The sequence below is a fragment of the Choloepus didactylus genome, chromosome 18 (assembly GCF_015220235.1).
Source record: "Choloepus didactylus isolate mChoDid1 chromosome 18, mChoDid1.pri, whole genome shotgun sequence".
Classification (NCBI taxonomy): Eukaryota; Metazoa; Chordata; class Mammalia; order Pilosa; family Megalonychidae; genus Choloepus; species Choloepus didactylus.
Window position 1 is genome coordinate 14280201 of NC_051324.1, and position 14192 is coordinate 14294392.

Below are 14192 nucleotides of genomic sequence, written 5' to 3' on the forward strand. Positions count from 1 at the left end.
GCTGCCCTGAATTCCTTCTGTCAGCTCAATTATATGGCTTCAGTGATTTAATTTAGACCCACCCTGAATGGGTGATTTCCACCTCCTTGGAAATTATCCAATAGACTCATCACCCACAGTTGGGTGGGGCACATCTCCATGGAAACACTCAAAGAATTACAATCTAATCAACATTACACACATAAGATTACATCAAAGATAATGGAGATTTGGGGGATATAATACATTCATTCTGGCATAGTTAGGGTTAGGTTTATGTTTGGGGTTGGGGTTAGGGTATGTCTAGTGTCAGTGTTAGCGTTAGGGTTAGGGCTATGTTTAGGCTTTGGGTTAGGTTTAAGTTTGGGTGTGGAATTAAGTTTGGGGTTGGGTTGTGGTTAGGTTTAGGGTTAGGGTTATCTAGGTTTAATGCTAGGGTTAGGTTTGAGTTTGGAGTTTTCTTTGGGATTGTTGTTGGGGATAGGGTTATGGTTAGTGGTAGGATTAGGTTTAGGATTTCATTTGGGTTTGGGTTTGTGGTTATTTGAGCTAGGGTTAGTGTTAGGGTTAGGTTTGGGATTGGGGTTAGGGTTTGGCTGTGATTGGGGTTGGGGTTAGCATTAGGGTTAGGTTATGATTTAGCATTAGGGTGAGGTATAGGTTTAGGTTTGTGTTTGTGTTTGGGCTCAGGTTTGGTTAAGGTTTGGGGTTGGGGTCAGGTTGGGTTTGCTGTTGGTATAGGTATATGGTTATGTTTAGGTTTAAGTTTGGGGTTGGGTTTTGTGTAGGTGTATGGGTATGGGCCATGGTTTAGAGCTAGTGTTAGGGTTAAGTTTAGTGTTATATTTAGGGTTAAGTTAAGGATTGTTAGGGATAGGTATAGGGATTATGATATGTTTATATATAGGAATTTTTGTGTAGGGATAGGGTTAGGGTTAGGATTATGTTTAGGGATAGGGATAGGGAAGCGGATAGGGTTAGTGTTAGGGTTAAGTTCAGGGTTAGACTTAAGTTTAGGGTTAGAGTTAAGGTTTGCTTTTGGATTAGGGTTATGTTTATGGTTAGGTTTATGATTGGGGTAGGGTTTGGGCTTTTGATTGGGTTTGTTGTTGGGGTTATCTTTAGGGTTATGTTTAGGATTAAGTTCATGGTTAGGTTGAGGTTTGAGTTTGTAGTTTAGTTTGGGTTAAGTTTAGGGTTTGGTTAGGGCTAGGGTTAAGATTAAGTTTTGGGTTGGGTTAGGGTTAAGGTTAGGGTTTTGGGTAAGATTGCAGTTTGGGGTTGGTTTGGGGATTGTCTTTGAGGTTTTGGTTGGCATTAGGTTTACATTAGAGATAGGGTTAGATTTGTTCTTATTATCCAGATTTGGATTAGTGTTAGGGTTAGGATTATGGTTAGGTTTAGGATTGAGGTTTTTGTTGGGATTGGGGTTGGCAATTTTGGGGTTGGGTTTGGCTTTGGGGTTGGGGTTGGGGTTAGGTTTAGGGTTTGGGTTGGTTTTAGGGTTAGGTTGAGAGTCAGTGTTAGGGTTATTATGAAGGTTAGATTTAGGTTTAGGGTTAGTGTGAGGGTTACGTTAGGGTTAGGGCTAGGTTGAGGATTAATGTTTGGGTTGACATTGGGTTTTGGGTTTGGGTTGTGGTGAGGTTGGGGTTAGGGTCTTGGTTATGGTTAGGTCTAGGGTTAGCTTTAGGGTGAGGTTAGATTTGGGGTTGTACTTAGAGTTTTGTTGGGTTTTGGATTAAGTTTAGGGTTATGGTTAATGTTAGGGTTAGTGTTAGGGCTGGGTTTGAAGTTAGGGTTGAGCTTGGGGTTGTGGCTGGGGTTAAGGTTAGGTTTTGGTTTAGGGTTAGGGTTAGGTTTGCATTTTGGATTGAGGTTAGGGGTGGCTTTGTGGTTGGTGTTAGGGTTAGGGTGAGATTATGTTTATGTTTGGCGTTGGGGTTGGAGTTAGAATTAGTGTTAAATTTAGGGCTAGGGTAAGGTTTAGTGTTAAGGATAGGAATAGGGATAGGGTTTCAAGTAGGGATAGGGACAGTTTTAGGGTTATGCTTAGGATTAGGATTTTGGATTGGATTGGGTTGGGTTTGGTGTTGGGATTAGGTTTTGGGTAGGGTTATGGTTAAGTTTGGGGTTGAGCTTGGGGTTGGGTTTGGTGTTGGGGTTACAGTTGGGTTTGGGGTTGGGTTTCAGATAGGGATAGTATTGGGGATAGGGTTAGAGTTAGGGTTAGTGTAACAGTTAGGTTTAGGGATAGGTTTAGGTTTAGATTATGGATAGAGTTGGGATTGGTTTGAGGTTGGGATTGGTTTGGGGTTTCAAGTTCGGGTTAGGCTTAGGTTTGTTAAGTTTGGGTTTGGGTACAGGTTTAGGATTGTGGTTGGATTGGGTTTCAGGTTAAGTTCAATATTAGGATTAGGATTAGGGTTAGTGTTATTGTTAGGGTTCTGGTCAGGTTTAGGGTTGGAGTTGGGGTTCAGTTTGGCATAGGTTTTAGTGTTGGAGTTAGGGTTAGGATTACAGTTAGGGTTAGGTTTAGTCTTATGGTTACAGTTAGGTTTATTAGGTTTAGTGTTAGTGTTAGGTTTCTGGTTAGGTTTAGGATTAGGTTTGGAGATGGAGTTGTTAGGGTTGGAGTCAGGATTAGGGTTAGGGTTTGTTTTATGGTTAGTGTTCTCTTAGGGTTTGGTTTGTGTTTAGGTTTAAGCCTGATGTTGGTGATAGGGTTAGGATTTGGATTTGGATTTGGGTTAGTATTGGGGTGGGCTTTGGAGTTTGGGTTGTGGTTAAGTTCAGGATTAGGGTTACAGATATGGTTAGATTTGGTGTTGGGGTTGGTGTTCATGTTGGATTTGGGGTTGGGGTTGGGGTTGGGGTTGGAGTTGAGTTTGGCATTTGGGACTGGGTTAGGTTTGGGTTAAGTTAAGAGTTAATGTTAAAGTTATGGTGAGAATTGGGCTTGGTGTTAGGTTTGGGGTAGGTTTTGGGCTTTGCATTGGGCTTGGTGTTGGGGTTAGGTTTTGGGTAGGGTTATGGTTAGGGTTGGAATTGGGTTTGGGTTTGGGTTTGGTGTTGGGATTTCAGTTGGGTTTTGTGTTGGGGATGTCTTTGGGGTTGTGGTTGCCATTATGTTTAGGTTTGGATTTAGTATTATGGTTAGAGTTAGGATTATGGTTAGGATTTGAGTTTGGGTAGAGGTTGGGGTTTGGGTTGAGTTTGGAGTTGGGGTTTGATTGGGTTTGGGGTTAGTGTTAGGGATAGGATTATGTTTAGGCTCAGGTTTAGGTGTCAGGTTTAGGGTTAGGTTTAGGTTTAGAGTTAGGTTTATGGTTAGGATTAAGGTTTGGGTTTGGATTTGGGTTTGAGTCGGAGCTGGTTTGGTATTGGGGTGAGGATTATGGTAGGGTTAGGTTTAGGCCTAAGGTTAGTTTTAGGGTGAGGTTAGAGTTGGGGTTTGGTTTAGGGTTGTGTTGTGTTTGGGGTTAGGTTCAGGGTTACTTTTAGGGTTAAGGTTTGTGTTGGGTTTGAGCTGAGGTTTAGGGTTGGGGCTATGATTCAGATCAGGGTTAGCTTTAAGTTTATAGTTAGTGTTATGTTTGCACTTGGGATTGGGTTATGTTTGGGTTTGTGATTGGGTTTAGGATTAGGGTTATTGTAAGAATTATGCTTAGATTTTGGGTTGGTTTTGGGGTTAGAGTTAGTGTTACACTGAGGGTTAGAATAAGATTTAGTGTTAGGAGTAGAGATAGGGTTAAAGATAGGGATTAGGATAGGGTTTTGCATAGGGATAGGGATAACTTTAGGATTATATTTAACACTAGATATATGGATGCAGGTAGAGTTATGGTTATGGTTAGGGTAACAGGTTTAGGGATAGGTTTAAGTTTAGGGTTGTGGTTAGGTTTGGGATTGGAGATGGGGTTAGGATTGGCTTTGGTGTTGGTGTTGGGGTTAGGATTAGGTTTAGGGTTAGTGTTAGGCTTTGGGTTAAACTTAGGTTTAGGGTTAGCATTAGGGTTTGGTTATGCTTAGTGTTAGGTTTAGGGTGAGTTTGGAGTTGGTGTTGGGGCTAGGGTCATAGGAAGGTTTAAGATTAGGTTTATGGTTAGGGTTAGGGTTAAGGTTAGGGTTGTATTCAGGGTTAGGGTTGGGGTTGGGCTTGTGGTTTATGTTAGGTTAAGGGTTAGTTTTAGGTTTAGGTTTAGGGTTTGGGTAAGGCTAGGTTTAGGGTTACTGTTAGGGTTATGGTTATGGTTAGTGTTAGTGTTAAGGTTCAGTTTAGGTTAGGCTAAGGTTTTGGGTTATGGTTAACATTATAGTTAGGTTTTGGTTATGGTTAGGATAAATTTCAGATTTTGAGTTCCCTAGGGGTTGGGTTTGGTATTGGGGTTGGGTTTGGGTTTCGGTTTAGGGTTAGGTTTAGGTTTAGGTTTGGTTTTAAATTTAGGTTTAGGATTATGTTTAGGCTTATGGTTCAGTTTAGGTTTAGGGTTAGGTTTGGTGTTGGGTTAGGGCTGAGGTTAGAGTTAGGGTTAGGTTTAGTTTTATAAACCTAACCCTGCATTAGGGTTATGGTTGTGTTTTGGTTGGGGTTAATTTTAGGTTTAGGGTTAGGTTTAGGAAAAGGGATTTGTTTGGATTTAGGATTTGGGTTAGTGTTAGTGTTATGGTTTTGCTTACTGTTAGGGTTAGGTTTAGATTTAGGGTTAGGGTTAACATTAGTTTTGTTTAGGATTACATTTAGGTTTTGGGTTGGGTTTGGGGTAGGTTTATGGTTGGGGCTTTGGTGTTGTGGTTAGGGTTATGCTTAGTTTTAAGCTTATGGTTAGGTTTAGGCTTAGTATTAGTGTTATCTTTAGGCTTATGGTTAAGCTTAGGGTTAACAATTGGTTTGGGTATGGAATTAGGTTTGGGGTTGGGATTAGGGCTAGGTTTAGATTTAGGGTTACAGTTAGTGTTAGGTTTGGGGTTGGGATTAGGATTAGGGTTGAGTTTGGGTTGGGGTTAGGTTTTGGGTTAGTGGTAGCTTAGGTTTAGGGTTATATTTAGGGTTAAGGTTAGGGATTGGTTTGGGATTGAGATTGGAGTTGGGCTTGGATTTGATATTGAAGTTCGGGTTAGGGTCAGTGATAGTGTTAGTTTTAGTATTGGAGTGTGCTGGTTTTGATGCATTAGGTCCCCAAAAGCATCATTATCTTTGATGCAATCTTGTGTGGGCAAGAAATCTATTGATGTTGATAGGGTTGGAGATGTTTGATTGGATATTTCTGTGGAGATGTGATCACTCAACTGTGGGCAAGATCTTTCATTGGATAATTTCCACAGAGATGTGGCCCCACCCATTCAGCATGGACCTTGATTAGTTTACTAGAGCAGTATATAAGCTCAGACAGAAGGAGCAAGCTTGGTACAGCCAAGAGGGACACTTTGAAGAATGCATAGAAGATGAGAGAGTAGCTGCAGATGAGAGACAGTTTGAAGACAGCCTTTGAAAGCAGACTTTTGCTCCAGAGAAGCTAAGAGAGGACAAAAGTCCCAAGAGCAACTAAGAGTGACATTTTTGAGGAACTGAAGCCTAGAGAGGAATGTCCTGGGACAAAGCCATTTTGAAACCAGAACTTTGGAACAGACACCAGCCATGTGCCTTCCCATCTAACAGAGGTTTTCTGGACACCATTGGCCATCCTCCAGTGAAGGTACATGATTGCTGATGTGTTACCTTAGACACTTTATGGCCTTAAGAATGTAACTGTGCAACCAAATAAACTTGCTTTCATAAAGCAAATCCATTTCTTGTGCTTTGCCTTCTGGCAGCATTAGCAATCTAGAAAATAGATGCCGAGATTGCAAATACCAAACATGTCAGAAACGCTTTTTAAATGGATAAGGGGAACATTCTGGAAGAATTGTGAGGAGCTTGATAGAAAAGGCCTAAACTGCTTTGAAGACACTGTTTGTGCAAATATGGACTCTAAAGATACCTTTGATGAGGGCTTGAGCAAAAATGATGAATGTGTTGTGAACTGGAAGAAAGGTGATTCTTGTTTTAAAGTGACAGAGAGTTTGGCAAAATTGCATCCTGGTGTTGCATGGAAGTCAGAATTTGAAAGTGATAACCTCGAATATTTAGGTGATGAGATGTTCCAGCAAAATATAGAAGTAGCCTGGCTTCTACTTGCAGCTTATGGTAAAATGTGAGCAGAGATAGATAAACTTAAAACTGAATTCTTGGGTTCAAGGAAACTGGAAATGATGGTTTGGAAAATTCCAAGCTTCCAGGGGGTTGAAGGCAGAGGGTACAGCTCAATGTGAGTATTTAACCAAACATGGAACCCCACCACCATTTCATTACAAGCCAGAATTGTAGATGGAGTTATCCAGATAGGGTTTGTGGAAAGTCCTATTTTATGACAGCTTTGACCCCTGTGTGCTTCATTTGAAGCTAAGAGAATTTTTGTGAAATCTTTATAGAAGGAGCTGTTGCCAGTCTGGACTGGAGGAGACAGATAAGAAATCAATTGAAAGAGAAATTCCTCCAAAGATGAAGCCATGGATGTTGAGGTCTGGAGTCAAGAGATCTCAGGCTGGGAGAGCAGAGTGGCCCACATACATGGGAAGTGTGAGTTTGCCCTTGAGGTCATGGAGAACCTGGTCACCACCCCACTGTTCCGAAGGGGTTGAGCATGTGCTCCAGAGATGGAAGAGAATCCAGGTGCTGCCCCAATGTTTGAGAAGGGTGGGGCCAAGAAGTTTGTCAACTCAATGTGCAAAAGCCCTTAGAAAGGGTTAGACTCCTGCTCTGTCAAGCCCCAAGGATGCAACGTCATTCTGTAAATGACTCTCAGATTTCGAAATCTAATGGAGTTTTCCCTGTGGGTTTTAGGAACTGTTTTGGTTCTGTGAACCCTGTTTTCCTTTCAGTTTATCCTTCTGGCAATGGGAATGTTTACCTTATGACTGTCCCTCATTTGTATATTGGAAGCACATAACTTGTTCCATGTTTCACAGGTGGAGAGCCTGAGGGGAATTTTGCTTTTGGACAGACCACACATGTAACTGGTTTTGATGGGATCTTGTACTTACCTATATTTACTGAAATGATTTAAGTTTTTGTGATATTGTGATGGGATGAATGTATTTTGTATATGGAAAGAGCAAGTCATTTTGGGATCCAGGGGTGGAATGTGCTGGTTTGGATGTATTGTCTCCCAAAATGCCATTATCTTTCATGTGGTCTTGTGTTGGCAGGAAACACATTGGTGTTGACTGGGTTGGAGACTTTCGATCAGATGTTTCCATGGAGATGTGATCACTCAACTATGGGCGAGATCTTTCACTGGATAATTTCCATGAAGGTATGGCCTGCCCATTCAGCATGGGCCTTGATTAGTTTGCTAGAGCAGTATATAAGCTCAGACAGAAGGAGCGAGCTTGCTACAGCCAAGAGGGACACTTTGAAAAATGCACAGATGAGAGAGTAGCTGCAGATGAGAGACAGTTTGAAGACAGTCTTTGAAAGCAGACTCTTGCTCCAGAGAAGCTAAGAGAGGACAAACATCCCAGGAGCAACTAAGAGTGACATTTTTGAGGCACTGCAGCCTAGAGCGGAAAATCATGGGACAAAGCCATTTTGAAACCAGAACCTTGGAGCAGACACCAGCCACGTGCCTTCCTATCTAACAGAGGTTTTCTGCACATCATTGCCCATCTTCCAGTGAAGGTACGTGATAGCTGATGTGGTAACTTGGAAACTTTATGGTCTTATGACTCTAACTGTGTAACCAAATAAACCCCTTTTATAAAGCCAATCCATTTCTTGTGTTTTGCATTCCAGTGGCATTAGCAAGCCAGAAAATGGGATTAGGGTTAGGGTTAATGTTAGGTTTAATGTTAGCGTGAAGGTAAAGTCTAGATTTACTGTTAGGGTTAGAGTTGGTTTTTCTGTTTGTTTTGTGGTTAGGGTTAGATTTTGGGTAATATATTGGCTTAGGGTTAAGTTTAGGCTCAGATTTAGGTGTGGGTTGGGGTTTGGGTTGGGTTTCAGTTTAGGTTTTTGTTGGTGTTAGGGTTAGGAATAGGGTTAGTGTTTGTATTAGGGTTGGGGTTGGGGTTGGGTTTAGGATTAAGGTTAGGGTTAGTGTTAAATTTTGGGTTTGGGTCAGGTTTAGGGTTAAAATTAGTTTGCATGTTTAGGCTTACTCTCAGGGTAGTGTTAGGGTTAGGTTTGAGTTAGGATTAGGGTTAAGGTTTGTTTTGTGTTTGAGCTGAGTTTTGGGTTTCAATTAGGGTTAGGGTTAGATTATTGATAAGGTTAGTTTTAGGGTTATGGTTAGTATTAAGATTATGTTTAGGAATGGGTTTTTCTGGGGTTTGGGTTGGCTTTGAGGTTGGGTTTGTGTTTAGAGAGTTATGGATAGGTTTAGGTTTACAATTAGTATTATTGATGCAGTTGGTGTTGGTGTGTGGTTGGGGTTAAGTTTGGGATAAGGTTTCAGTTTAGGTTTGGATTATATTTCAGGCTAGTGTTGGGGTTAGGTTTGGGGTTGGGTTTGGGATGGGGTTAGGGTTATGGTTAGGTTTAGGATTAGGCAAGGATTAGGGTTGGTTTAGGGTTAGGCTTAAGGTTAGTGTTCGGATTGTGGTTGTGGTTGGTGTTGGTGTTGGGCTTGGGGTTAGGGTTCAGGATAGGGTTAGGTTTATAGTTAGGGCTGGGCTTGAGGTTAGGTTAGTGTTGGGGTTAATGTTTAGGTTTCGGGTTAGGGTTAGGGTTAGGTTTAAAGTTAAGTTTATGGTTCCATTTGGGATTGGATTTGGAGTTGGGATTGTGTTTGGTGTTGGCATTGGAGTTGGGGTTGGGATAGTGTTAGGGTTAGGGTTAAGGTTAAGGTTAGGTTTAGGGTTGGGGTTACCAATATGTTTAGGTTTGGGGTAGTGATTGTGTTGGGGTTGAGGTTTTGGTTGGGGTTAGTGTTAAATTTAGGGATATGGTTAGGGTTAAGATTAGGGTTAGGGCTGAGATTGGGGTTAGGGTTAGGAATAGGTTTATAGTTAGGGTTAGGTTTAGGTTTAGGGTTAGATCTAGGGTTAGGAATAGGTTTGTTGTTAGGGCTAGGGTTACGGTTAGTGTTAGGTTTATGGGGTTAGGGTTAGTGTTAGTTTGGGGGGAGGGTTAGGGTTAGGGTTGGAGTTCGGCTTGGGTTTGTGTTTGGATAGGGTTAGGTTTATGGTTAGTTGTCGGTTTAGGTTTAGGTTTAGGGTTAGAGTTAGGGTTAGTGTTGGGATTTGGGTTGGAGTTTGGTTTGGGGCTGGCTTTGGGTTTGGGGTTGGTGTTAGTATTAAGGTTAGGTTTACAGTTAAGGTTAGCATTAATGTTAGGGTTAGTTTTAGGGTTAGGGGTAATGTTAGGTTTAGGGTTAAAGTTAAGTTTCAGTTTAGGGTTATGTTTAGTGTTTGTTTATGGTTAGGGTTTGGTGTTTGGGCTGTGATTGGGGTGGGGTTTGGGTTAGAGTTAGAGATAGGTTTAGGTTTGGTTTTAAGGCTAGGGTTTGGATTAGTTTTATGCTTATGTTTAAGGTTGGTCTTAGGGTTAGGTTTGGGGTTGGGGCACTATTTGTTGTTAGGGTTAGGGTTATGTTTGATTATGTTTATTTAAGGTTAGGGCTGGGTTGGGGTTAGGTTTAGCATTGAAGTTGGGCTTGGGATTAGTTTTAGGATTAAGGTATCTTTAGGGTTAGGGATTGGGTTAGGTTAGGGTTAGGATTAGGGATAAGTTTAGGGTTAGCATTAGCGTTAGGGTTAGGGTTAGTTTTAGGGTTAGGTTTAGAGTTGAGGATAGAGTTGGGCTATGGTTAGGGTTAATTTTAGGTTTTTCATTGGTTTTGGGTTTGGGTTTGGGTTGTGGATTTTTTGCAGATAGAGTTAGGGTTAGGTTTAGGTTTAGAGTTGTTCTAATGCTTAGGGTTAGAGTTATGGTAAGGCTTATGGTTAAGGTTTGGGATTATGTTTAGGGTTACAGTTGGTGTTAGTTTTAGGGTTGAGGTTGGGGTTGGGTTTACATGTATGGTTTTTGTTAGGTGTAGGGTTTCAGATATAGTTAGGGTTCAGGTTAGGCTTGGGTTTGGGTTTGGGTTTGGGTTTGGGGTTGGGGTTGGCATGGGGGTTAGGGATAGGGTTAGTGTTAGAGTCTGGTTTGGGGTTAGGTTTAGGATTATGGTTAGTATTAGGGTAACATTAGGGTTTTGTTTCGGGTTTGGCTTAGAGTTTCGGTTAGGGTCAGGCTGAGGTTAGGGTTAAAGTTAGGTTTAGTCTCCAGGTTAGGGTGAAGTTTAGGTTTCAGTTTTGGGTTAGGGTTAGGGTTGGTGCTTGTTTGGGGTTAGGTTTAACGTTTGGTTTGGGTTAGGATTTCGGTTAGGATTGGGTTTAGGGTTAGGGTTAAAGTTTGTTTTTTTTGGGGTTGGGTTATGGCTGAGTTTGGGTTTGGGGTTTTGGTTGGCTTTAGGTTTAATATTAGAAATAGAGAGGGTTAATTTTAGGGTTGTGTTTGGGATTAAGTTTGGGGTTAGAGGTAGGGTTAGGTTTATGTTTAGGTTTAGGGTTAATTTGCAGTCAGAGTTAGGTTTGGGTAGAATTTGGCATTGGTGTTAGGTTTAGTTTTAGGGTAAGGGTTAGGGTTTCAGTTAGGGCTAAGTTTTGGATTAGGGTTGGATTTGGGTTTGAAGTTGGGCTTGAGGCTTTGGGTTAGGATTATGGCTAGTGTTAGGGTTAGGTTTGGAGTTGGGTTAGGGTTAGGGTTAGTATTGAAGTTTAGAGTTTTCTTTCAGGTTGTGTTTAGGATTATGCTTAGATTAGGGTTAAATGGGTTTATGCTGATGTTTAGGGTTAAGATTTGGTTTAGCATTAGGGTATGGGTTATGGTTATGGATGGGGTTGGGTTGGGGTTAGGGTTAACCTTTGATTTGGGTTAGGGTTTGGTTATGTTTAAGATTAGGTTTAGGTTTAGGTTTAGGTTAAGTGTTACAGTTAGGTTTGGGATTGGGTTGGGTTTGAGTTTGGTTTTCCAGTTTTGGTTGGTGTTAGTGTTAGTTTTAGGAATAGATTTAGGGTTAGGAATAGTGTCAGTGTTGGGTTTGGGTTTACAGTTAGTGTTAGGGTTAGTGTTAGTCTTAGGGTTAGGGTTAAGTTTAGGTTTCTGGTTATGTTTAGGTTTAGGTTTAGTGTTAGGCTTAGGTTTCAGGTTAGTGTTAGGGTTAGTATTAGGGCTAGGGTTTTGTTAGTGTGAGGGCTAAGGCTTAGTTTTGGGTTCTGATTGGGTTTAGTGATTTGTTTAGGCTTAGGGTAAGGTTAGCGTTAATATAAGGATTAAGGTTAGGGTTAGGGTTAGGTCAGGGTTAGTTTTAGGGATGGCATTGTGGTGGTGTTTGGATTGAGTTTGAGTTTTGTGTAGGGATTTTGTTTGTGGTTTGGGTTAGAGTTATGGATAGAGTTGGGGATAGGGTTAGTTTGTGAGTTGGATTTGGGTTAAGGTTAGTTTTGGGGTTGGATTGGGGTTAGGGTTAGTGTTAAGGTTAGCCTTAGGGTTAGAGTTACAGTTACATTTAGGGATAGATTTAGGTTAAGATTAGGTTTAGGGTTAGGTTTAGGATTATTGCTATGTTTAGGTTTACATTTAGAGTTAGGGTTGAGGTTGGGGTTCGAGTTGGCTTGTGGTTGTGGTTAGCATTACAGCTGGTGTTAGCTTTAGGGTAAGGTTTAGGGTTAGGTTTAGGTTTAGGGTTTAGGTTGGGTTTGTGTTTGTGTTTGTGTTTGTGTTTGGAATTGAATTTGGGGATGTGGTTTTGGATGGGGTTAAGGTTAGGGATAGGAACAGGTTTCAGGGAAGTTTTGGGTTTGGTTCTGGTTTGGAGTTAGGTTTAGGGTTAGGTTTAATGTTACAGTTAGGGTTACATTTAAGGTTACATTTAGGATTAGGTTTAGGGTTAGGTTTAGGATTTGGGTTGGGGTTGGATAGGCTTATGCTTAGTTAGTGTTAGTTCAGGGTTAGTGATAGGATTAAATTTAGGCTAGGTTTAAGGTTATGGTTAGTGTTATGGATAGGTTTGTAGGTGAGGTTGAGTTTGGGGTTGGGGTTTAGTTTTGGGTTAGGGTTAGGGTTAGGGTTAGGGTTAGGATTAGGTTTAGTATTAGGTTTAGGGTTAGGGTTAGGGTTAAACTTAGGGTTAGATTTAGTGTTAGGTTTAGTGTTAGATTTAGGGTTAGGGTTAGGTTTAAGATTAGGTTTAGAAATAGGGTAAGGGTTAGTTAAAAATAGGGATATAGATAGGGATAGGGATTCAGATACAGTTAGAGTTAATTTTAGGGTTAGGTTTATGGATATGGAGAGGAATTTGGTTAGTGTTAGGTTTAAGGTTAAGGTAAAGTTTAATTTTAGGGTTAGGGTGGGGTTTGAGTTAGGGTTAGAGTTAGGTTTAGTGGTAGGTTTACATTTAGGTTTAGCGTTGGGGTGAGTGTTACGGTTAGGGATGGGTTTGGGTTAGCATTTGGTTTATGGTTAGGGTTAGGTTTAGGTTTGTGTTAGGGTTAGGGTTAAGGTTGGGGTTAGGTTTAGGGTTAGTGTTAGGATTAAAATTTTGGTTGGGGTTGGGGTTTGGTTTCAGGTTGGTTTTGGGCTTGGTTTAGGATTTGAGGCTAGGGTAATTGTTAAGTTTAGTGTTAGGGCTAGGTTTGGGGTTAAGATTAGCTTTAGTGTAGCATAGGGATAGAGTTAGTTTATGGTAAGGATAATGTTAGGGTTAGGGTTACAGTTAGAGTTAAGGTTAGGGTTAGGTTTCAGTTATGGTTAGGATTAAACTTATGATTTGGCCTGGGTTTGGCTTTGGCCTTGGGGTTGGGGTTAGGCTTAGGCTTAGGTTTACATTTAGGGTTGGGTTTAAGGTTAGGTTTAGGTTTAGGTTTAGACTTATTGTTAAGGTTAGGTTTATGCTTAAGTGTGGGTTTGTGATTAGGGTTAGTGTTAAGATTTTGGTTAGGTTTAGTGTTATGGTTATGGTTGGCATTGGGGTTGGGGTTTGGTTTAGGGTTGAGATTGGGGTTAGGTTTGGTTCATTCATGATTAGGGTTAAGTTTAGGCTTAGTTTGCGTTTGGTGTTCAGTTTGAGTTGGGGTTGGGCTTGGGATTGGGGTTAGGGTTTGGTTAGGTTTTGGTTCAGTGTTGGGGTTAGGCTTATGGTTAGGGTTAGGAATAGACATATGGTTAAATTAAGGGTTAGGCTTAGGGTTGATTTTGGGATTAGGTTATGGTTATTGTTAGAGTTAAGTTTAGGATTATGGTTAAGGTTAGATTTGTGATTGGGGTAAGGCTTAGTTTTGATGTGGCTTGGGTTAGTCTTAGTGCTAGGTTTATGGTTATGGTTAGGGTTGGGTTTGAGTTTGGGGTGAGGTTAGGTTAAGAATAAGTTTACGGCAAGATTTTGAATTGGGGATGGGGTTGGGTTTAGGTTTAGGGTTAGGCTTAATATTAGGATTAGGGTTATGATTAGGGTTAAGTTAGGATTAGGTCTTGTGTCAGATTTAGGTTTAGGGTTTGTGTTGGGATTCGGTTATGGTTATATTCAGACATAGTGCTAGGTTAGGGTTAGGGTTAGGGTTAGGTTTAGTGCTGTTTGGAATTTGGGTTGTGGTTAAGTTAGGTTTAGTGTTAAAGTTAGGTATAGGTTTAGGGTTTGAGTGGGCATTATGATTAGGGATGGCTTAGGGTTAGCTTTTGGGTTAGGGTTAGTGTAATATTTGGATTTGGGATTTGGTTAGGGTTAAGTTTAGGTTTGGGTTAGGGTTGGGTTTAGGGTTAAGTTTGGGATTAGGTTTAGGGCTAGTGTGTTTAGGGTTAGAGTTAGAGTTAGGTTTAGGGTTAGGTTTAGGGTTAGGGTTAGGTTGAGATTAGGTTTAGGATTGAGGTCGGTTTGTGGTTAGAGTTGGATTTGGGGTTGATTTTGAGGTTGAGGATGAAGTTATGGTTAGGGTTTGATTTAGTGTTGGGTTTAGATGTTGGGTTAAGTTTAGGGCTAGTGTTAGAGTAAGGGTTAATTTTAGGGTTAATGTTAGATTTATGCATAATATTAGGGTTAGGTTAGGGTTGGGGTTGTGGTTAGGTTTAACTTTATTGTTAGGTTTAGTGTTGGGGTTAGGGTTAGGATTAAGGTTAGACTTAGGGTTCAGTT